The sequence below is a fragment of the Sciurus vulgaris genome (assembly GCF_902686455.1).
Source record: "Sciurus vulgaris genome assembly, chromosome: 6".
In the NCBI taxonomy this organism is placed as follows: domain Eukaryota; kingdom Metazoa; phylum Chordata; class Mammalia; order Rodentia; family Sciuridae; genus Sciurus; species Sciurus vulgaris.
The window spans coordinates 155,303,637-155,327,103 of record NC_136466.1 but is presented as its reverse complement, the minus strand read 5'-3'; the positions used below and the strand labels follow the sequence as shown (position 1 = coordinate 155,327,103).

At 34.3% G+C, this 23,467-nt stretch overlaps 1 protein-coding gene across 5 annotated transcripts in view; it reads right to left on the bottom strand.

Moving 5' to 3' along the window:
- CDH18 (cadherin 18) overlaps window positions 1-23,467 on the bottom strand; it is a 952,430-nt gene that overhangs the window by 494,862 nt on the left and 434,101 nt on the right. For 3 of the 5 annotated variants that reach the window (XM_079145367.1, XM_079145370.1, XM_079145371.1), the window contains exon 1: window positions 19-160. The exons of the other annotated variants lie outside the window; for them this stretch is intronic. The gene's annotated coding sequence lies outside the window, so the exon portion shown is untranslated. Of the gene's footprint in view, window positions 1-18; window positions 161-23,467 lie in introns of those variants that run through there. 5 annotated transcript variants of the gene reach the window in all.

Genomic DNA, 23,467 nt, shown 5'->3' with positions numbered 1-23,467 from the left:
GTATTATTAAAGCCTTACCTTGGCTGACTTGCCCTAACTGGTGGAAAGGAACTTAAATTATGAGAAGCAAGGAGGGGACTTTCCCAGAGCTCTGGGCACAGCTGCTCGCGGTCCTCGGAGAGCCCAGACTCGGGCTCCGCGCACCTCCAGCCCTGGGCTCCCAGGCTCGGTCTCTGCAGCTCCGGAGCGCGCCTGTGATTGGCTGGCAGCGCCTGTCTGCCTGATGCTCTGCTCTCCCTGTCTCTCCTCCTTCCTCCTCTCTCTGGCTCTCCTCTCTGCTTCCTTCCCCTTCTGCCTCTTTCTCCCCCCACCCCACCGCATATAGTTTTGGGGCTGCACAAATTCTGTAGCACACGGAAATGACACCCTTTAGCCCCATGGACAAGGTCATATGGAAAGCAAGACAATTAGTAGCAATCATTTAAACAAACAAACAAAAACCCTGAGCACTGGAAAAATGACAGCAAGGACTCCGTGACAGTTTAAATCATCTATTCTCTTTGGGGGAGGGACCACTGGGGCGAGAAGGGGTTTGACTGTCAGATGGAGTGGGAGTATACATCGCGAGGGGACGAGAAATACAAGGCAGGGCAGGCGCTGATGTGGCGAGCTGGTAATAAATTTTCATATTTCCGTGCAAAGTCGTCACAGCCTGCTAAACATTCAACTGCTGGCTCATTCATCAGTGATCCATAGTCCAGTGGTAGCCGTGAGATTTAGCTTGAGTGATGCCCTTTAATGTCTTACCCCAAAGTACTCAAGGCATGGAGGGTTGATATTAGAAAGAGCTTCTCTTTGGAGGTCAGCAGTATATTTGGGAAGATGAATAGAAGCTGCAATGCCTTTCCAACCCACTTCGCTTTTGCCAGGAAAGCTAACACGCACATGAACTTCTCACCTCTTATTACTACAGAATAAATTAAAACGATCTGTAAAGTACATAGCTTTGGATAACAGGGATTTCAGGCCTGATTGGCTGTACTCAGAATTGATGTTAACAGCTGAAACAACTTCAGGGCTTCCTCCCAGCACGCAGTCACCCACTCTCACCCATTAGGAACATCCAGAATCCCCACTTAAAGTAGTGTAGTAAACAAGTGTAGGAGTCTATCTAAATAGAATGGCTATTCCATCAGTCCCTTGGCAGACATATTAAGAATTATCCAGGATTCTTAATCATTGCAAACACTAAAAGAAGAGCATTATTGTCCTACTGAGTTGATAAAACTACAAATGCCCAGGCTCAGAGGTTTAAAGGAACAAAAAAATCTTAAACCTAAGAAAAGTCATGTGATAGGGGAAAGAGAAGAAATGAATTCAAATCGTGCCTGGGTCTTTCATCTATACCTGACCGTATGTATGTGTGTTTTTGTTTTGTTTTTTTCACTTTTTCAGCTTCATAGGACTTTTTTTCTAGACTTTTCTCACTTCAGAGGGTCTCTGTGAAGATTCAGTGAAAATCTGTATAGTTATTCCTAATTTATGGTAAAATTTTGACAAAGGTTACTTGAATTGTGATCATCTCTATCTTTCCCCTTCCCCTGCTCTAAAAACGGGTAATGAGTTTGAGAAGATAAAGTAAGTGGTATTTATTAGAAATGTAAAGAACCGAAGAGGAAATATTGTGCATCACCTATAGTAATATTTGATTGTCTTTATTTCAGTTGACTGATGTAAAATGTAGAGGAATTTATTTGATTTTGAAGTTTGATGTGATTTTAAAAAAAAACTATATAAACAAGGAACAAAGTTTATGGATTAGATTACTTCCAATTGTGAAGGAATCGGACATCAAAGGCTTAGGTGCTCTTACGAAAGATGTTAGAAGTCAATCTGAATTAGGAAATCTCCAAAATTAAAGTAGTAGAGAAAAATAGAACAGAAACAATAGCATAAGAATGATGAATCCAGGTTATATATTATTTGTGCATATTCCCTCTTGCAGGGCTTCTAATTCAAATGGTGGATGTGCCATCCATAGTGTCTAGATGCAAATTCTTAGTCATTTTTAATAATTGTATGAGATATTCAAAAAGAATGAATTTCAAATGTTACTATGCTGATGAAGCTCTGGGCACACAAGGAAACAGTCCTGAAAAATAAACAGAATTTAGAGAGGAGCTTTCAGTCTGCAAGAGGTCATGGAGAATAACTTTAAAAATTCATATTATGGCATTCTCTAGAGAAACCTAACTATTTATTTTTCTGTCCCTGCTCAAATGAGGTAAAAAGTCTGTTTGCCTGCTTGTTATTGAAGTCTTCGCTCAGGCACCAGCAATGAGCATCCTAAGGATGCACTTGAAAACAAAACATGTTTCTGCTAGCCTTCCTTGGTGGTTTTCCCTGGATAAGACCATAATAAGTACATCCAGTGGACTGTCATAATGGAAGTCAACAGGCACTTACTCGTGAGGGGGATGACATGCAGGGGGAATTGTCAAAACTGCCAAACAGTACAATCCATTTCTGGAAAAAGAATCCATTCACCAAGGGAGGATTTGTATCAATGAGACTGCACTCAGATTAAGGGCTCTAGATTCTCCACAAACCCAATGGTGCAATGTACACTGGATTTAAGTGGCTTTCGAAGTTTGATATCCTGAAACTGTGCCAGCTATTCCTAGCCACAGAAAAGCGAACCTGTCAGCCACTAAGTACAGCTGTTGTATTTTCAAGTTAAAAAAAAAAGAAAGCAAGTGAACCAATACAGAACGTGCTGCTTGGGGGAAGGCAGGTGGTGGGCAGGTACTTATTTTTCCCTTTATGTCAGAGATTATTTCAAAAAGTAGACAATGTATCAGTCAACAGGATTTATTACATAGCTAATCTCTGAAACTGAAAGCATGGACATTTCTGATACTGAGTCCCCTCTTATGTTACCTTGGGAGAATTATAAGAATCATTTTAGCTTGTGACAGAGAAGAATCCAACACAGGATTGATGCTGGTTCGACTATAGAAACTGGAAAGATAAAATTGTAGTGCTAAGCTGTGATCATTTTCTGAGAGAGAGAGACTCAGAAAATTGTCTCTTTAGATGTCATCTCATGCTCAATTTTACCCTGGAAATTTAGGAGGCAGTATAATGCTTTTAAACATAAATGAAGAAAGAATGTAAAAGAAATGTTGTGATTCCGCTCGTTATAATTCAGCATTTGGAACAGTCAACCATGCAAACAGGGTTCATTGGTTCATTTTTAAAAAGTCTTGAAGATATATAAAATATATACAAATGTCATATATATATATATATATAAGGTACAAAACTTGATATTTTGCTGTTTTGTGAAATGATAATCACATTAGAACTACTTAATGTATGTACCACCTTTATAGCTACCATTTTATTATTGTTTACAATAATAAGATAAGTGATTTCATTTTTATGTCGAGAAAAACAGTTGGTAAAACTATGAAGCAATGGGCAATTTTCTTTGCAATTCTTTTATGTGTTTGGATAAGAAGAACTGTAGTTTACATATTTTGGTTAAATGTCAGTAGAAAACTTTTGGTGACAAAAATATGGCCTCTGATTTTATTATTAAAGGTAACTGAATAAATTTCAACTTTAGTCAATCTTTTATCACACTTCGGATTAAGAACTGTAGAATCCTAGGAAGGAAAATATTTATTCAAGAAAGTGAAAGACAGAAATCTATCAAGAATATTTCAAAGACAACTTTGCGTGTGATTAGTTCTAAACAATAGTGTTGCCTTTACTCAGAATAATGGTAAGTTCAATGACTGCACATTTTTAGTATTCTTAAGTGTATGTAAAATATAAAATATTCAATGAGCTTTTTGAATCCAATATTATATTGTTGATACTTGACAGAGCAAAAAAGTAAAATTCAGCATCTATTGCATATGCAACTTATATCGGCATAACATAACTGCTACAGTATAAAAAACAGAATGAGTATACTGATTTCCAAGAAAATTGAAAATGTACTAATTATAAACCCTAAATTTTAATGATAAACCTTGTTGAACATAAATCATATAAAGTACATGACAGAATTTTTAAAAATGATAGTACTGTAGGAGATATGAGATTATGATGAGGATAAATAATGCAGCTAAACTAGAGGGAAATAGTTTTTTCAGCTTTCAAAACTAAACTGAAAAGAGATAAAAAAAAAAAAAACTAAGGCATATAGAACTGAGTGTGGAGCTTGGCAAAATCATGAGGTGCTTTGGTAAAGAGGTGAGAGAACCATAGTTAGGAAAATACTGTGGGATTCCTATGCCTGCATCACCCAGAGATAGAAAGTGCCAAACTGGAAATTGGGCTAGTGTGTGACAGGGACTTTTGGAACATCACAATTATCTGTCATGATTTCACTATAATCACATGAAGAAGTTCAAATACAATTACTTTATGTGGCAACTGGTTAAACAACCATACACACAGGATTAGAAATGTAGAAGCAGTTAGTTGAGGGGATTTTACTATTTTACTATATTAAGCTGCAGAGTTCCAAGTCCAAATCTATCCTCAACATGTTCTAATCCTGGCTTTTATCTATGATATGAACACCAAAATAATTCATAAAAGATTATACAACAAGCTAGTATACCTAGTTGAAGAACTATACCTTTGTTAAAATCTCTTGAAAAAAGTTAAGTTTTATCTCAGTGTAGCAGAACAGAAATTCCATAACTGGATTAATAAAAAAGATTTGGAAATAGAAGCTGGGTGCAGTAGCACACACCTGTAATTCCAGGGGCTGGGGAGGCTGAGGCAGGAAGATCGTGACTTCAAAGCCAGCCTCAGCAGCAACAAGGTGCTAAGCAACTCGGTGAGACTCTGCTTCTAAATAAAATACAAAATAGTTCTGGGGATGTGGTTCAGAGGTCAAGTGCCCCTGAGTTCAATCTCTTGTTTCCTCGTGCTGCCAAAAAAGATATGAAAGTAGAGACAAGTCTTAGAATCAAAACTCTCATGAATAAGATTAAGAGATTTCTACTGGAAATATTTTCAATAAAAAGCAAGTATGCATTATGGTAATCAAAATGTAAATGTAAACTTAGGCATCCTTTTAAAAGCAAAAATAACAATAAAGTTTGTGCTGTTATTACTGAACTTTGAACTATTGAGAAATTATCTGTAGTATTTCATTTTAGAGAGTTAATAGTTAATTCTTGGCTTTTATCATTAGTTTATATTTTTATAAGTACTATCATATTGTGTTACTTTACCTGACAAAGCTAATCCCATCTTTAAATCCTTTACTTCCTTCACCCTTTTGGTGATCCCATTCCTTACTTTCCCTGTGACGATACCTGACTTACCCAACTTTCAAGGGTTCTGAGAAAGTACCTTGCTCTGATACATATGATGAGCTTCCACCATTTTTTCAGACCTTAAAATGCTTTTGGAATTCCACCAATATATAACTTGAACCAACTGTTATTGAGTAAACATGACACATTAGTTGAGAACACAGTATGAGAAAGCAAACAAATATGTTAAATTACATCACTATATGTGCTTAGTTTCTTTGTTGGTAAAATAGCCATAATAATATTACCTATTGGACAAGTCAGGGTTCTCCAGAGAAACATAAACAATGGCATGTAGGACTGTAGTTACATAGATTATATGGCTATTTAAATACAAATATAGATAGAGGTATCTAGGAAAGGATTCATGAGGGAATGACTTGCACAATTACTTATTGACTGAGAAATTGTATGATCTGCATCTGCAGCAGAAAATCTGGTCCAATAGTTCCAGTCCAAACACAAAAGCCTAAGAAACAGGGAAGCCAGTATTGTAAATTAAAATCTGAGATAAAGTTTTGAAAATCAGGGCATTCAGGACACAGGGTAGGAGAACCATGGTTCTCCTACTTTGGACAAAAGTTAGTTGACCCCACCAATAAATGTATAGTACTAATATTATAAGTCATATTTGCTTCTTGTGCTTCATCGTAGTAGAAAGAAACAAATCAAACTCTTAGCTGGGAATTTTCTATTAAAATAGAAACTATGGTTCCTGTGGAATATCCTGGGGAAAGCATCCACTCAATTCAACCTTCCATATCTGTATTCACCTTTTTGGTGATATATAATGAAAATTGATGTTTAGATGATCCTGAGGCATTGTAAGATTTCTAACCATCCAAGAAATATTATATTGAACTGAGGATACAGTGTTTATAAATATCAGAAAAGAGAAAAGAATTTAAAATCATTTTATAACCTCAGTTTATAAAAATTAAGGGTAATTTCACTAATAATCAGATCATCCACTTGATTAAATCATTAATATTTTCAGAAAAATTAAATATGATTATGTGATCTGTTACCATTCTAGAGAGGTAGTACTATATAGTCACTCTCAGTCTTATTATTGTTTAGCCTAAGAATATCATGAGAGACTTTGAAAAATGATGAATTTATCTTGCCTTTTACATTGTAATATATCAGATTTCTCTGTCACTAAAAGTTCTTATCCAACATTTTCAATAAATTACTTTCCACATTATATATCACTCTCCACAATATATATGTAATATACTTTGATCCTTTCTTCGTCAGTAAACATTATTGTTTCTGCCAAGTTTTAGATAATATAAAAATGTTCAATGAATGACTCTGTATATGATTCTTTACCTGGATCACTGCCTATTGCATTTGTATATATTCGATTATCCATGGTCATTTCTTAAAGCTCACGATTATTTATTGATTTGCAGCATGATTAGACAGTAATAAAAGATTAATTCATTCTTTGATACCCCTGAGCAAGAGCATTTTTTCAGTTTGCTTACATATTAGCTGAAAATTAATATTTCATTTTTTCTTTTTATATTCGAGTGATTCCTGGAATGTTTATGGACCATTCCTTGTTTTCATTCACAACGTCTATTCATATCCTTACTCTATCACGTTATTGCTAATTGAGAACTATAAATCTCTTAAACTATTTTAATACATCATTGGAAGACAAGTTGGAAAATTTAGTTCAGTAGAAGTTTCTGTACTTTTTTCTCATAATTGGCATAAAATGTGTGTGAATGTACTTATGCATATAAAAATAAACATATTTGTGCACATGATTAGATTTATTTTTGGAAAATACATGCAGAATGTCAGAAGCAAGTTACCTTCTCTAGCTTTAAGCTAAAAAGCCAGAAAAATTACAGAAATACAATACAACACCACAAATTTTATGTGCTATACATGGACAATGTTCTTTATGTATTAAAAATTGATGAATTACTTTCAATGAGCTGATAAAACACTCTTGGTAGAGGCAGAATCTGTGGTGAGGTTTAAATGAAAAAGAGAAAAAATATAAATTGATGAATGGGAAATTGCTTCAAACAAAAAATATATTTTAAAAAACAAATGCGCCTCTGGAGACCTATAGACCTACAGATCTACAGATATTTGCAGTCATCTGAATACTCAAAATTTTGGATCCAGTTATTTTGAAATAGTTCCACAGAATATTCTGAACAAACACTTTATGGAATACATCACATTTATGATATTTTGCTGTATGCTTATATTCCTGTTTAAGATCTCAATGGAAGTATTTACTGTAGAATGTTAAGGCATTTCTGAGAAGATGACTATGAGTAAAATGTATATAAAATTCTTTTTACTTTTCTGGACCACTTTTGGATGGCCTGAAACAGCATTAATCAGTCCTCTATGTAAGCTTCCTATATTAACACGTGATGCACGTGACACAGTACAATATAATGTGCTGATTGCCATGCTCTTATGCAGAGATAAGCTCTAAAATCTTTGAGAACACATGACAGTTTACTGTTCCAGATTTTGCTTCAGCTTAATGTAGTTCATCCTAAGTGCAAGGTTTGCAACCATAAGTGGGTATGGGACTTGCCTCAAGAATATAATGCTAGCTCACCTATAATTCCAGCAGCTTGGTAGGCTGAGGCAGTAGGATAGCGAGTTCAAAGCCAGTCTTGGCCAAAGCAAAGCTCTAAGCAACTCAGTGAGACCCTTTCTCTAAATAAAATACAAAATAGGACTGGGGATGTGGCTCAGTGGTCAAGTGTCCCTGAGTTCAATCCCCAGTTCCCCCTGCCCCCGCAAAAAGAATGTAATGCTAGAATGGAGGAAGCTTAAATATCCACATTTCATCCTAACATGATCCTGTTATAGAGGCACACACTGGATGTTATGAAAGTACATAAATGTATCTCAGTCCACCCTGAGTATTTAGGGAGTTTCCTGGATAATGAGAGATTATTCCGAAGTGACGAGAAGAGGCCAGAGAGTTTGAGATCTAGACACGTTCACAAAATCTTTCACATCAGAGAACTTCAGGCAGAAACAGAAAGGAAAGATGGAATGGAAAGAAGCAGAAAGTTACTTCTCCAGAAGTTCTATTCTTGTCGAAAGCCTTTGACATTATCAAATGACTCTTTTTAAGTCTGATGGTGACATGGTGTCATTTGATCTCACTACTGAATCTCTACCCTGTAACCATAGTGGTCAGACACTAGAGAGTCAAACTAATTACAATTTGGAAGCTATTAACAATAATCTATCAGAAAGATATAGGGAAGATCAGTGGAGTTGAAAAAGGGCATTTATAGGGAGGGTGGAAGGATGGGAAAGGGAAGAAAATGTAGAAAGAATTTAACAAAATCATGCTATATAACAAAATAATAACAAAATCATGCATATATAAGTATTATACAGGTAATAATCCACCTGCATGTATATGTAGAATGTTCCAATGTAAGACACGTAAATAAATGAGCAAAAGGAAGATCAGTAGATTAAAGTAAGAAAAAATGGGGAAGGAAGGAGGGGAAGGAAAGGTGGGGAGAACTGAGACTGAAAAGGAATAAGTCAAATTCCATGCATGAATGATTTTATCAAAGTGAACTCAAGTACTATATTTAATTATAATGCTGTAATAAAAATAATCTAGTAAGTTATGGCTTCACTGACTTCACCAGTTGTATTAGGGATAAAATGTGAAGATGGATAAACAAAATACTCGAAGTTAAAAATGAAATCTTAGAGTTGTTTTAATTTGCATTTCTCTAATTACTAGAGATGTTGAACACTTGTTCATATATTTATTAATTGCCTATATGTCTTTTTCCATAAAGTGTCTGTCCAGTTCCTTGGCCCATTTATTGATTGGGTTCTTTGTATTTTTGGTGTAAAGTTTTGTAAGTTCTTAATAAATTTTGGAGATAAGTGCTCTGTTTGAAGTTCGTGTGGAAAAGATTTTCTCCCACTCTGTAGGCTCTCTTTTCACAAGTGTTCAACATCTCCAGTAATTAGAGAAATGCAACTCTAAGATTTCATCTTACTTCAATTAGAATGGCTATTATCAAGAACACAAACAATAGTAGATGTTGGCGTGGATGTGGGGAAAGAGGCAAACTTTTCCATTGCTGGTAGAGTCGCAAATTGGTGCAGTCACTTTGGAAAGCAGTGTGGAGAATCCTCAGAAAACTTGGAATGAACTCACCTTTTGACCCAGTTATCCCATTCCTCAGTTTATACGCAAAGGACTTAAAATTAGCAAACTACAGTAACACAGCCAAGTCAATGTTTATAGCAGTTCAGTTCACAATAATTAGATTGTGGAACCAAACCAGATGCTTTTCAACAGATGAATGGATTAAGAAACTGTGGTATATATACACAATGGAATATTATTCAGCTATAAAGAAGAATAATATGGTATTTGCAAGTAAATGGATGGAGTTGGAGAATATACTAAGTAAAATAAGCCAATTCCAAAAAACCAAAGGTCGAATGTTTTCACTGATAAGTGGATGATGATATATAATGAAGGTGGTGGGGTGGAAGTGAGAGAAGAAAGGAGGAACTTTAGATTATGTAGATGGAAATTAGAGGGAGGTTATGAAAAATGGTGGAATGAGACAGACATCATTACCCTATGTACATGTATGATTACAGGAATGGTGTGAATCTACATCGTGTACAACCATAGAAACAAAAAGATGTATCTCATTTGTGTACAATGAATCCAAATCCAGTATGTAAAAAATAAAAAATAAATAAATAAATCACACTTTTGTAATAGGTTGAATATGATGAGTAAGGGAGAATGTAGTGAAGGTCTCTGGGTTCCGACTGGAGTATTAATATAACCAGGGAGTACCCTGGCAGAGGAAACTAGTTTGAAGGAAGCAGATAACTTCATTTGAGTTCACCTTGACTTTGAGAGATCTGACAGGTATTAACACATGGTTGTCACTTAAGCATTGCCTTTATACTCAGAGAACAAGTTAGAGTAGCAAAGAAATTTGGGAAGTGGTTTATACATAGTTTTTAGTCTACAATGAACTGTGTTTTATGAATTTGCTCAAAGGTAGCATAAAAAGGAAAAAGCCCTAAATGATAATAGAAGAGTGTGCGAGAGCCATGGGGGAGAATCCCTTAAAGTGGATATCTCAAACAACGACGCAGTAAAAAGAAAATCAGAAGGTCTTAGAGTCACAGAACTGAAGAAAGAGAGATGTACACCACACTTGAGAATGGACCATATTGTGTCTGGTAGCATAAGAAGTGAATTGTCATGTTATCACTGGAAATTTAAGGTTATTTGTAATAGTGACATTGGCAGAAGCAAGGGACTGGTGGCAAAAGAAGATAGTTTACAGGCAAATGAAAACAGATCAACTTACAAAAATTTAAATACAAAACAAAATCATAAAATAATAAATTTGCATGGAGTTCAAAATGGATGTTTTATATTATTATTATAATTGTTTCTGAGTAGAAACAAACTTACCTAGTCAAAAAAGAGGAAGCACATGATTATAAAATATATTTTAAAATAAAATGAATAAAAGAAAATGATAAATGTTGCATAAAGTCCCTAAAAGCACAGAAGGGGACTCAAAGGTACTTCATATTCACTTCTGGTTTTGGGCTTCTTGAATCACTGAAAGAACCACCATTCACACACCTCCAACACACACATATGCACACACACACACACCAATACACACACACACACACAAATTCACAATAGCAAACATAAAATTCTGTGTATTAACTCCGGTGTTCTTTTCCATAACTCCAGAGCCAACTATGCCATTGAGAAAACATTGGAACATGAAATGTGGGAACACTTATTCCAAACTTATTAATAAGTTCAAGATGGCAACAGTAGAACATTGAACCCAGTATGAGTCCTCTGTTTTGGGAACTGGTTTAGTTACAGAGGTTTTGGGCCTACTCTGTAGCCCTAATCACCAGTAGTGCCAGTCCACAGACTCAAGTTCCAATCATTGTGTGTTAATTAATAGTCCTCAAATAATTCACTGAGTTCCTTCCACGTGGAGTTTCTTCAGATTCATAGTCTACTCTACTTTACCATCTGTCGTGTGACAAGAGTGCTTGCCTCTCATACAACTGAAGAACAGTCAGTGGTTGGAAGTTCCTATTTAATAGTTAGTAATTTTCAACATTAGCTAGTAAGGTGTTGGAGCAGAGAAATCCTAACAGGAGCCTGATGTTAAGATGAAGTTGACTGGCTGGGAGCATTGCCTACAGTTTCCAAGGTTTTGAATGCATTACAGGTATTTTATCTTAATACATATATTGCAAAATGAATAAGTTGTAGCAATTTTATTGTTATAATAATACAGAAAAATATAATGAATGCCTTAAATTTAGTATGAGAATAGATAAAGGAAAGATACACAAATTGGAGATATTTAGAGAAAGAATTAAATGTAACATACTGGAGCTAAGAATGAATCAGAGTTTTCTAGCTCAGTTGGTCCTGGAAAATATAGCACCATCATTAGTAGAGAGAAGGAAGAAAATTACAACATCTGTTAGGGAGCATAATAGGTTCAGTTTGGAATATGTGATGTTAAGGTGTTAGATAACATTTTGAGGAAAATTCCAAGAATCACTTGGCAATATAAGACTGCATCTTTGGAAATGCTTAGAAATAGTTTTGGGTGGGTGAAATAATTTTATGAGTCATGCACAGATAGTGATAACAATATAGTAAAATAATATGTCGTTACAACCCTCACTTCAGAAGAGAAAATTTTCTAAAGAATCAATGACAGAACCATGTAGGTTAGTGACCAGCAAGAGAGAGAGGGAAAGGGGAAAGAGAGAAAGAGAGAGAGAGTGAGAGGGAGAGAGAGAGTAAGAGAGAGAGGGGGAGAGAGAGAGGGAGAGAGAAAGAGAGAGGAGAGATAGAGAAGTTAGAGGAGGGAAATGAGAAAGCAGAGTGTGAAATGGGGAAGGAAAATGAGGGGGGGGCGGGGAGAAGTAGAGGAGAGAACAGGAGAGAAAAGAGACAGCACTTCAAGACATCCTCAGAAGTCTTGATCAGAAAAAACATCCCAAATCTTCAGTTGATATGATTTCTAGAGTCATTTTATTCACTTGAAGACTTAAATATTTCTGATTAGTAAACAGAACTTTTCTCACATTTGCAAAGACTGACAAGGTAAAAATGTGGAAACCATGGTAAGGTTTGGTCACTGTGGAAAAAATATGCAACTAAAAATAGATCAAATTAACTCTCAGTATAGTAGAAATTTGCATATTCTACAGCATGCAAAATTGTCAAATGAAATCTCATAATTTCTTTTTATTTTAATGCATAAGAAGCTTGATCTCCATTTAAGAGTGTGTGATTAGCTCTGCTTTACCATTTCCTTGTTTATTCAAAGTCCCTTTATAAAAGGATTGCCAAGCACTAAGCATATATAATTATTCATAGAGGAAATTAAAAACTGCATGCAAAGAAAGAAATTGAGATACAAACTGTACTACCTTTCCTTACTTTGAATATATATATAATATATATATATTAATATTTGAGTATATAATAGAAAGAGAAGCTGCTTAATTTTAAAGTTTATTTATATCACTAGAAAGAGAGATTGAAAGAAAACTAGATATACCCTGGAAAAGAATGGATCATTGCATGAAGTCTGATTATTTGTAACTCAATGAATATATAGTAGATGCCATCAACCCCATAAAGAACAGAGTAAGTTAAAAAGAGAGCAGTGTCTTTGAAGCGCTGTCTAGAAAGTGTGTCCATTCCATGTCGTCAGTGTCAATTTTAGATTTAAGGGAGATTGATTAGATTGGCCATTTCAGGATGGCTTATATTATTATTCTTTTCTTTTTATAAAACAAGTTAATTGTGTGCTGAAATTAACAACCCATGGGGGTCCTACATTGTTAAACCCAGTCTTGCATTCAGCATAGGCCATTAAGAATTGCATGACATTTCTCACGACAGACGTGAAAATTCAGGCTTTCAGTTTATCATCCTGGTCAACACTGGGTACTCAAAACGGCAACATAAAAGCATAGGTTGGATCAGGCTATTCTCAAGATACTGCATTCTTGCTCAAGGCTACATTTATATAGGCTTCAAGCCATTGCCAGTGTGGGGCTGTCATTGTCATTCTCTGTCTATGTGAAGATTCCTCAAGCCACCAATATTCATTTGTTAGCGTTGGCAGTTTTACACATACAGTCCCTCACCATATGTTCTCTCCATTACTACTAACTAGTCATTACCCACACTGATTGTTTCCTCATCACATTCCTCAAGCCAGAATCTCTTCTTTCTAAAGTCCCCTAAATCTTTCTAGTACAATTCTCTATGTTTTGAATTTTATTCCACATATAACAGAGATCCAACTGATGTAACTTTTATATTGAAACGGCGTTATCCATTTAATAACCATTCATGGATTTTCCCTAGCTCGTTTATTGAACATATTGTAAAACTGAGTTCTTTTCTGTTCAATTCTTACATCATTCTTTTTATTTTTTAAATAAACATTAAAGAGAAACTAAAGCTTGGATAGATAACAGTTTGGGTCAATTTTGAGCATTGCCATATATTTGGTGTATTGCCTTTTATAAACACCAGCTCAAATTTACTCATCTTTTGGTGTTATAACATTACATTATGAAAGAGCATTGGCAACTACATTTAATTAAGGAGACAAGATATGCAATTCACCTATTATTGTGTCTGGTGTAAAATGTACACTCAGAAAATAACTTACAACAATAGACAAAACTGCTCAATTTCTGTTTTAGGTTTATCAAAGTACCTATATGTTTATAAATAGCATCCTCCACAATGTAGCTAAGTTATAACTGACTGCACCAAAGAAGAGAACAGATTACAAAAGAAAAATACGAGATGATTTGTGGTGATAGCAATATGGTTCATTGGTTGACATCTTATGCTATTGAGATTACCTGCTCTCTGAAAAGTGAAAGGCAGGGCTAAAGAAGGGATCTGCTGCCATCCACAATCTGTTCAAGGAAGATATAGATTTTCTCTATTTCAAAGTTCCAGAGGACAAAACTGAGAGCCCAGAGATAAAGAGGATTGGTTTGCCAATCACAGAACCTGCAGAGCACAACCGTGAGCATGTGAAACCTGGAAAAAGCAGAATACTAGCCTAACATAAAGGAGCAATTCACCTGTTGAGTGTGTTTCCTAGTAAATTGTCACTATTTAATGTGAAAATTAAATACAAAGATTTAATTGTTTGAAACATTGTCAGTGTTGCTTGCAGCAATTTTTATAGACTTTGAAATTTTTAGAACGAGTATATATTAGCAAAGAGAAAAAAAGACAAGTGTTTGTTAAGACCATTTTAGAAAATTTGAACAGTTTTTATTTTTTCACATACAAAATGCTCAAAAGGCAAAGACTGCAAAGTGCATGAAAATCTACAAACTCTTAAGATTTCAACAAACATAATTATCAGTATGTGCCTGTGTGTGTATGTGTGTGTGAATGTACACACATACATCTGTGGTCCCTTTGAAGGGTTGTAAAAGGTTAAAATAGGCATTTTCTATTGGGCTTTAAATTACTGGGGAAATACACTATCCCACAGAATATTCTATTTTCACGTTTAAAGAATCCCAAAGGGGCAAATTATATATAAAATTGTCCATGAATTTATTCCTGAAATATGATTAGACAAGAACTTCACAACACTTTAGGTCCTTTGGCAACAATCTCATATATCTCACAAATGTGTATGTGTGTGTGTGTGTGTGTGTGTATAATATGTATATATCTATGTATGCCATTTGAGATTGATTCCATAATAAAATGAGAGATAATTAAACTAAAAAAATGAAGACAGACACTAATACATGTAATACTGATCATGGATTTAAAAAGGGATGGTCAGGTCAATCTTGTCTGATTATTGAACAAGTATTAGGCTTCTCTTATTTGTTTTCTTTCTTCTATTTTTATTTCATTTTATTTTTGTTACTGATATTGAATGCAGAAGTGCTATATCCCCAGTCCTATTTGTTTAATTATTCATTGTTATTTGAAGATAGGTTTTCCCTAAGTTGCTGAGGCTGGTCTCCAATGTGAGATTCTCTTGCCTCAGGCTCTAGAGTCTCTGAATTACAGGTGTGTGTCACCAGGCCTGAAAATTTCTAGACATCTCTTGAACAATGAAATCAAAGATATCTAGGAATCCAAATTAACAACCTTCCCACGAATTGATTCTAATCATGAGACAAGTTTGGAAATGTTCATTAAAACTTGATGCTTAGGAGATTGTTCTTTGTGTAACAATTTCAAATAGATATAATTCCAAAAGTGAACTGAAACCATTGATTTTCACCTTTGATAAACTCTTAAAACATAGGAAAACAACTCCATGCTCACATCAATATAAAATCAACCTACAGCACACAAAAAGAAAAGATTAAAAGGCAGGATGGGAGGTGGATAGGAAACAGATTTCATAGTATTTGTAAAGGATGATGCATAGTATTTGTAAAGGGTGATAGGAAACAGATTTCATAGTATTTGTAAAGTCTGATTACAACCAGGCTGAGGAAATGAAAAAAGAGAAAATGAAAATTGCAAGCAATAAAAATACAGACAAAAAGAATTTTAGATAGCAAACAGCAGGGGCCAAGAGTGAATAAATGGTTTAACAGTATTAAGCCATAGATAAATTATTTTATTTATAAGAATATGGAATATGTCACAAGAATGTGGAGTATACATATATATAAACATACATACATATGTATGGTCTATAAGAAGAATAAAAAAATAAGGAATTCTCTGAGGAGTATTTCTTAGAGGAAGAATACCCCTTCTCATCTAAATATTTTGAACTGTTGGAAAATTTAAATCATAAATATTCATAATTTCCATAATGGCAATTAAAATGGTCATAAAAATTAAAATTATAAATTATTAAGTGGTAATGCTTGGATTTATGAAATATGAATGTACTTTTAATTTTTCCATTCCTTATTTCTCTTGGTGTCCATATTGTCCTCAATTATCACAAAATATTTTATAATTAAAACCAAAACTATTATAATTGTTTAAAGCAGTGTTGATTTACATACTTCATGAAAGAGTATTTAGAAATATTTCATAAGTACAAATAAGTCTGCTTGATAAATTAGCAATTTTGTGTGACATATTTATATGGTGATTTATATTTTGGATATACATGAAAAATGTTTGTAACATGAACATAGAAAATTAAGACATTTGTAAGAAAATTTATAAAAATTTAAAAAGAAACTAAAAGAGATATAAATTTTTAATGAGGAAAAATTAAACATAGCAATACTCAGGTATAATTATATAAACAAATATTTGAATAAATTTTTTTAACTTGACAACTTTATGAGTTACATTTCAAATCAATAAGCTGAAGGTTCCAAGACAATTTTGAATAAGGGAAGTCATTATAGACTGCCCAAAAATATCAGATATATTATTAATATAATTGTTAAAAACATAACTTTTATACAAATAAATGGTTTAATGCAGCCAAAAACAATTCAGACAAATATCTCAAAAGTTAGAAAGATTTAATACATGGCAAAGTGCCATTTCACATTAGAAAAGGAAAAACTAGATAAATGAGTTATAAATGGAAAAGTTATATGATTTAATTATTTATAGAGGATCAATTAGCTAACAATTTGGAATACCAAAGGAAGGCAGATTTTCTGATCTAGCCTATACCAAAAAAAGCATGACTGGGATTGATCCTGACTGAGACATCTTCTCATGAAAACCCAGTATTGAGCTATGCTTGACAAATGTGTTGAATACACAGTGACTGATTTTAAGAAAAAACAAGTGCATAAAAATGCTTAGAAAAATAGTTAAATATCCATACAGCCTTTGAATGTAGGAAGGATTTTTAAGCATAACTAAATAAATAAAACAGAGAAGGGAGTGCTCATGGAAGAGGCAAAAAGTACCTGTGTGAATACAGTACAGTGTGCAAGATATAAAGTGGAGATCAGAGACCTGTGTGGAGTGACTTGAAGTGCTAACCTGAAAGAGAGAGAGAGAGCGAGAGAGAGAGAGAGAGAGAGAGAGAGAGAGAGACAGAGAGAGAGAGACAGAGACAGAGACAGAGAGAGAGAATGACAGACAGAAAGAGAGCATTCTAGATCGTAATTCTGCTAATTTGCAGAACAGTTTGTAGGATACCTTGGGCTGCCACCTCCTTTTGTATGTTTTATGGGCTAAGAAAGTCTTTACATTTTTTTTTCCTTAGTTAAGAACAATAAAATAAGAGTATTTAGTGGAATGTAAGGATAATATGAAATTCCAATTTCAGTGTTCACAGATAAAGGTTTACTGGAACACAATCATATTCATCTGATTATAAAGTGGCTCTTTTCATACTACCACACTTTGGAGTTGAGTAATTTTGATAGAGACCCATACAGCCTGCAAAGCCAAGAACATTACTCTCTGGCATGTTACAGAAATATTTGGCTCACCCCTGGTGCAGATGTATCTTTATGAGTTTCTCAGTACTTATTATATCTTATCAATTCACCAGGCAAACCTTGGCCAATTTTCATAATATAAATGTTATTCTAAACTTTGCATTCATTCTGAGTAGATGTTGGTGTGTGTGTGTGTGTGTGTGTGTGTGTGTGTGTGTGTGTGTGTGTGTTTGATGACAATGCAGAATTTAGATATGGTTCAATAAATGAGTGTAATTTTAGTTGAAAATTAGAGAGAAGTACATGCATATAAAGAACCAGAACTACATGCTTTTAAGACACATAATCACTTATGTTTGCTATTTTGGGAACTGCATTGAATTTCTGAGAACAAGCCTTTATTTTCCATTTTAATTAAACTAAACATTTAATTACATTTCCACTATTTTGTCAGCAGAAACAAATCTATAAATGTGAAGTGAAAAATTATGAGAGCTGGTCTTTAATATCCCATCACAAACAGAGCATGTTATGGGCAATCTGTTCTTGATGGTACATTGCAACTGTGTTTCACATGAATGTCAGTTTTGCTAAAACCTTCAAGTATGCTACAGAACTTTTTCTTTTTAGCTAATTTCTACCTACCAAAATCCAAGATCTAGAAAGTGTATACAATATTTGCAATAATACCCTTGCCCCTCAGGGTTTCTAGTCTTCAGCACAAGAGAACTGAATAAGTAAATGGAGAGTGGACATAAACTATAACTTTGCTGCCAACCAAATTATGCTCTGAGCATGTGCACATTCACATCAATAAAATTATATAAACACTCAGAATTTTATTTTATGTTCAGGATCCAATATGTCTACAGCAATTTGCTAAGTGCAATGGAAAATAAACGGTATCTGCCAGCAAAGTGATTATAATGACCCATGAGGTACAGACTTGTAAATGTGAAAATGGAAATAAGAACAACCTCATAATCAATAAGGGATGCTGGTGCAGAAAAGTACATGTCATCAAATGGTTTTTCCTCACCAGCTTTCCTGAAGGGTTTCACCCGAGTATGTTGCTGAAATGTGGACTCTCTCCTCAGGTTATATATTCAGCAATTGGAATCTGTCATATCAATTAAGTTAACTTCTCTAGACCAAATTGCCATTAACAGGGATCCTAAAACTGGTCTATAAAATGAGTTTGATGATGTATGGTGTATATAATTTATATAGAGCACCATAATTGCTAAGCAGACTAAAAGAGCAAATTCTCACACCTAGTGTATTCTCCCTGTGGAGAACTTAAATAAGTAAAATCAATATGAAAAGATAGCTTTGTGAAAACAGAAAGAGAACAAGGGAATTTTATAATAATGTTAAATACTTAATTGCATCAGGCAAAGATAACCTAATTCCTCTTTATTCAAAATATGACAATACCTGGCTAGGGCAATCCCTTAGCTGATGAATAACACCAATATTTTCCTCTTATTTTTCATTTCTATAGGTACACTAACACAGTTTGAAAGATACATTCTTTACATTAAAAATATATGAAATATAATATTATTTAAGTTATATTTTTCTGATTTTAGAACTCTTCTATCGTTCATGTTCTATTTGCTAAAATTTATTTTGATGGATTATGTTGATATTGAGCTTTAATTATCAACTAAGATGCTGAGGCTGACCTGCAACTTGAGATCCTCCTGCCTCAACCTACTCAAATGCTGGGATTACAGCCAAGTACCATTGCACCAGAGCAAAAAACAACAACAATAACAAATTTGTAAAGTCATAGGGATGGAAGTCAGGACCTCCACAAGCTAAGTTATAGGTCTACCACTGACCTATAACTCCAGTGGTCTCCTTAAGCTTTGAGACAAAGCACATTTCTATTTTTTATCCCATCTCTCTCATTGTTCCATCTCCAAATCTTCTTCACACCTACTTTTCTTTATGATTGCTGTTGGAATTCTTTAGGAACACCTCCTATACTGTATCTGTATCCTAAATCAAGAATTTCTTCCAGAATTTCCTGTTCCAATGATTGGCATAATTATTGATGCAAATATTTCAGGACCTCGGGGATCATTTTTTATTTCTAGCTCATCTCACATCTCCATGATGTATTTCTAGGGAGTCATTATACTTTTATCTCATGAATAGCATCTTCATATCCATTAACTGCATTACTTATATCTTGACTGAGATTTTTTGTTATCTGTACTGTCATCTCTTCCCTAAATTAGAGAAATATTTTCTAAACAATTCTCTTCACATTTACTGTCATCCCTGTTATTTTAATCAAATTTACGCTGCCGTGACTAAAAGACCTGACCAGCACAATTATAAAGAAGGCAAAATTTACTTGGGGGCTCATGGTTCCAGAGGTCTCAATCAGTGGACACAAGGCTGCATTCCTCAGGGTGACGCAGGATGTGGATCACATGATGATCAGACAGCAGAAAGAGAAAGACTCCTCTCACCAAAACAAATATATACCCCAAAGCCACACCCCAATGCCCCATCTCCTCCAGTTACCACTCCATTAACCCCTTCAGAGGATTAATACATTGACTGGGTTAAGACTCTCCAACTCAATCATTTCTTCCCTGAAATGTCTTGCATTGCCACATATGCGAGCTTTTGGGGGACACCTCACATCCAAACCGTAACACCTGTTCAAACCATTCTACCCATTACATCACAGTAGTGTTTAGAGATAAAACGGGCTTGCTGATCAACTCTTCAATGACCTTTAACTGATGCACTTGATTTTATAGAGACAGAAGATTTTACTCTGACATTCAAGGCCTAGCGCTCTTATTCAGTCATTGTTTTCTAAATACATGAACTATACTGAGAGTTACAAAGGCATTTATCATTGTTTAGTAAGCATTACTACCTGTCTGGTAGATGCTATGAAAGAGGATCTGTGTAGTTACCCAGAAGGTGCCTAATTCTGAATTATGGAATCAAAAATAACTTGAAAGCAGCATTGACATAGGGAGGTTAAGGGGAGTTTCATCATGAAGAGAAGCTGGAGAAGGACATTCTATTCTAAGAAGGGTGCAGTTAGCATTGTGAGATGTTTTGTTCAGGATGGGGTTGATCTGAGCTGAGCGTAACACCAGAAGAATCACATTTGTAGGGGTCTTATCTTGCTGTTTTCTTGTTTGTCACCAAATCACTCTCCCTGCAGCAAATTCCTTTTGTGCTTTGTAATTATATAACAAAACTCCTCTATAGTCATTGATTCAGAGCCCCGTGGGACAAGCAAAATAAAAGGGGAATTTTGTTTATTCTCTTACTTGGAGGACACGTCAAGTGACTTCCCAGGGAGACTAAAATCAATTCTGAACTTGCAGTACATATATTCTCATGTAAGAATATCTGTAATAACCCTTACTACTCCTTAAGGTATTTTTAAAAAATACTTGTCTAAAGACTCGAATAACACAATGTCAAAATAATAGCAAAACATTTTTGGTAATTGTTAAAAAATGTCTCTAGTTTAAAAATATATGTGCTACTAATGTCTTCTCTCTATTTCCAACCTATATCAATGAAGTAACAATACCTCAAGGGAAAAAAATGTGATCTCTAGATTTTTATGAGATTTGGGGGTTTGTATGAGGCACTATATATGGGCTTTAAAATTATATGTTTCAGGCAATATCCAATTTATGTAGAGAAAAAATAATTGATTTGAAAAAACATTTTTTATTCAACTTCTTTTTCTTAGAAGTTAAAGGATGACTTGCATCATCAGATATGATGAAGATTATCACTCATTTGAGTTACTGAACTATCTGAGGGTAATAAAATTTAGAATGGGTTCATATGAACTAATATTTAAATATACTAACCCATGAGCAACCTCACAAAAGCCATACTGTGAGCTGCATCATTATACGTTTCTTATTTTATTGTGCTTTTTTAAGAGGTGCTTTATAGGAAACTAAGCTGTATTATTTTGGGCTAATAAACAGACAGATTCCTCCACTGATTTAAAAAAAAATTCCAAGGTACATTAATTATTTTTGTCTCATCCAAAATGACCCACCCAGTCTTCAATGCCCTCAGTAATTTTCCCATATAAATACTGTATATGTTGAATGTGTTTACCATAATTAGCAAATAATAGGCATTGGAACCACTTATCAAAATACTGAGAGCTTTTAAAACCCTTTAAATGAATAATGAAACTACACGATGACACATCAAGATTTTGGAAAAGTATGACTTTAACATTGTGGAATGATGTTAGAAGTTTATTAGTATCTGCTGTAAATAAGATGTCATTATATATTTTTATAAATATATCTAAAATGAGAAAACTTTACCCTTTGTCAATCTTTACATATTAATCTTTATTTATATATTAACACATTATACGTGTATAAACTTCCTTTTAAATTGTGAGTGATAATGCCGCCTCTATGGCAACGTAGTATACCTGGGGAAGTAGAGGTACTTGGTATTTTGAATGTACTAATACATGGCCACTCCAGTTCCTGCCTCACCACTGGGACTCTTGCTAAGCTCTCACTTCACTGGATCCCTCTGTTTACATGCCCTATTTGTGGTTCTAGCTCTGTGGCACTTTCCATTGACATTTATGACCCTGAAAAGTTCTCCATTGTTTTCACAATGTGAGCATGAACTTACTAGATTGATGACCAACCAAATTAGAATATCTTGAAACATTTTAGTCTAGGACACTAGGGAAAAGGAAAGTTATTTTCAATACCTCTTAGTATATGATTATATTTATTTATAGATTAATATTGATTGGCTAATGTCATAATGAATTTTATTTATAGGTACCATTTATCTTCAAAATAAATAAGACTTGCATTTCATCATATCCTCAACTTAGAGTTTTCAACATAGATGGTATTAATGATCCAAAGGGCACAACATGTATAAATTCACAACTACCTATTTTCGTATACCAAAGATTAAGACAACCAAAAATTCCCTTTGTAAGTACATTATTATAAGTGTATTTTTATACCTAAAATTAGAATGCTACTTTGTTTTTATACACTCAAGTGCATTTTTAATGTGCTTTCCCCAAATGCTGTTAACAGCGAGTAAAGTTGTTTATGGCGAGATCCAAAATATTTTTAGATTGCTTATTTAAGTCAATAGATATCCTGCTGCTTAATGTACCATTTTAGAGAATGTATACCACGGTGGTTGTACAAAAATGCCAGTGACAGAACACTCACAACACTTCTCTAACTTATAAGAAGTAAAAGGGGAGTGTTCTCTAAACATGCCAGAGGGGTCTAGCACCCTCTGAGATTCAATGCCAGTCAAGTGTAGTCATGAATACTTAATTGCATTTCACAGGAAGCCTCTGTGATAGGTACTGCACATATTTTTGGACACATTGAAAAAAAACCATAGTTCTTCTTCCAAGTTGTCCAGGAGGTGAAGGTTTAATACTTGCAGTATGGTAAATATCACTGTGATGTGGTAAGCCTGCAAGAGAATTCTTCTAAAAATCATGTCTACTGCAGTCAAAGAAGAAAGTGAAAATCTTCACAGAAATGCCTGATAGGTGCATAGGAATCATATAAGGAAGGCATTAGAGAGCCAGAATCATCCAGAGCAAACATTTAGACCTAAGTTTTCAGCTTTGTAAAAGGAAAGCCAAGGAATAAAAAAATAATAATTTTATATACAGTTAAAGTCAAATGTTAAGTATAGCAAAA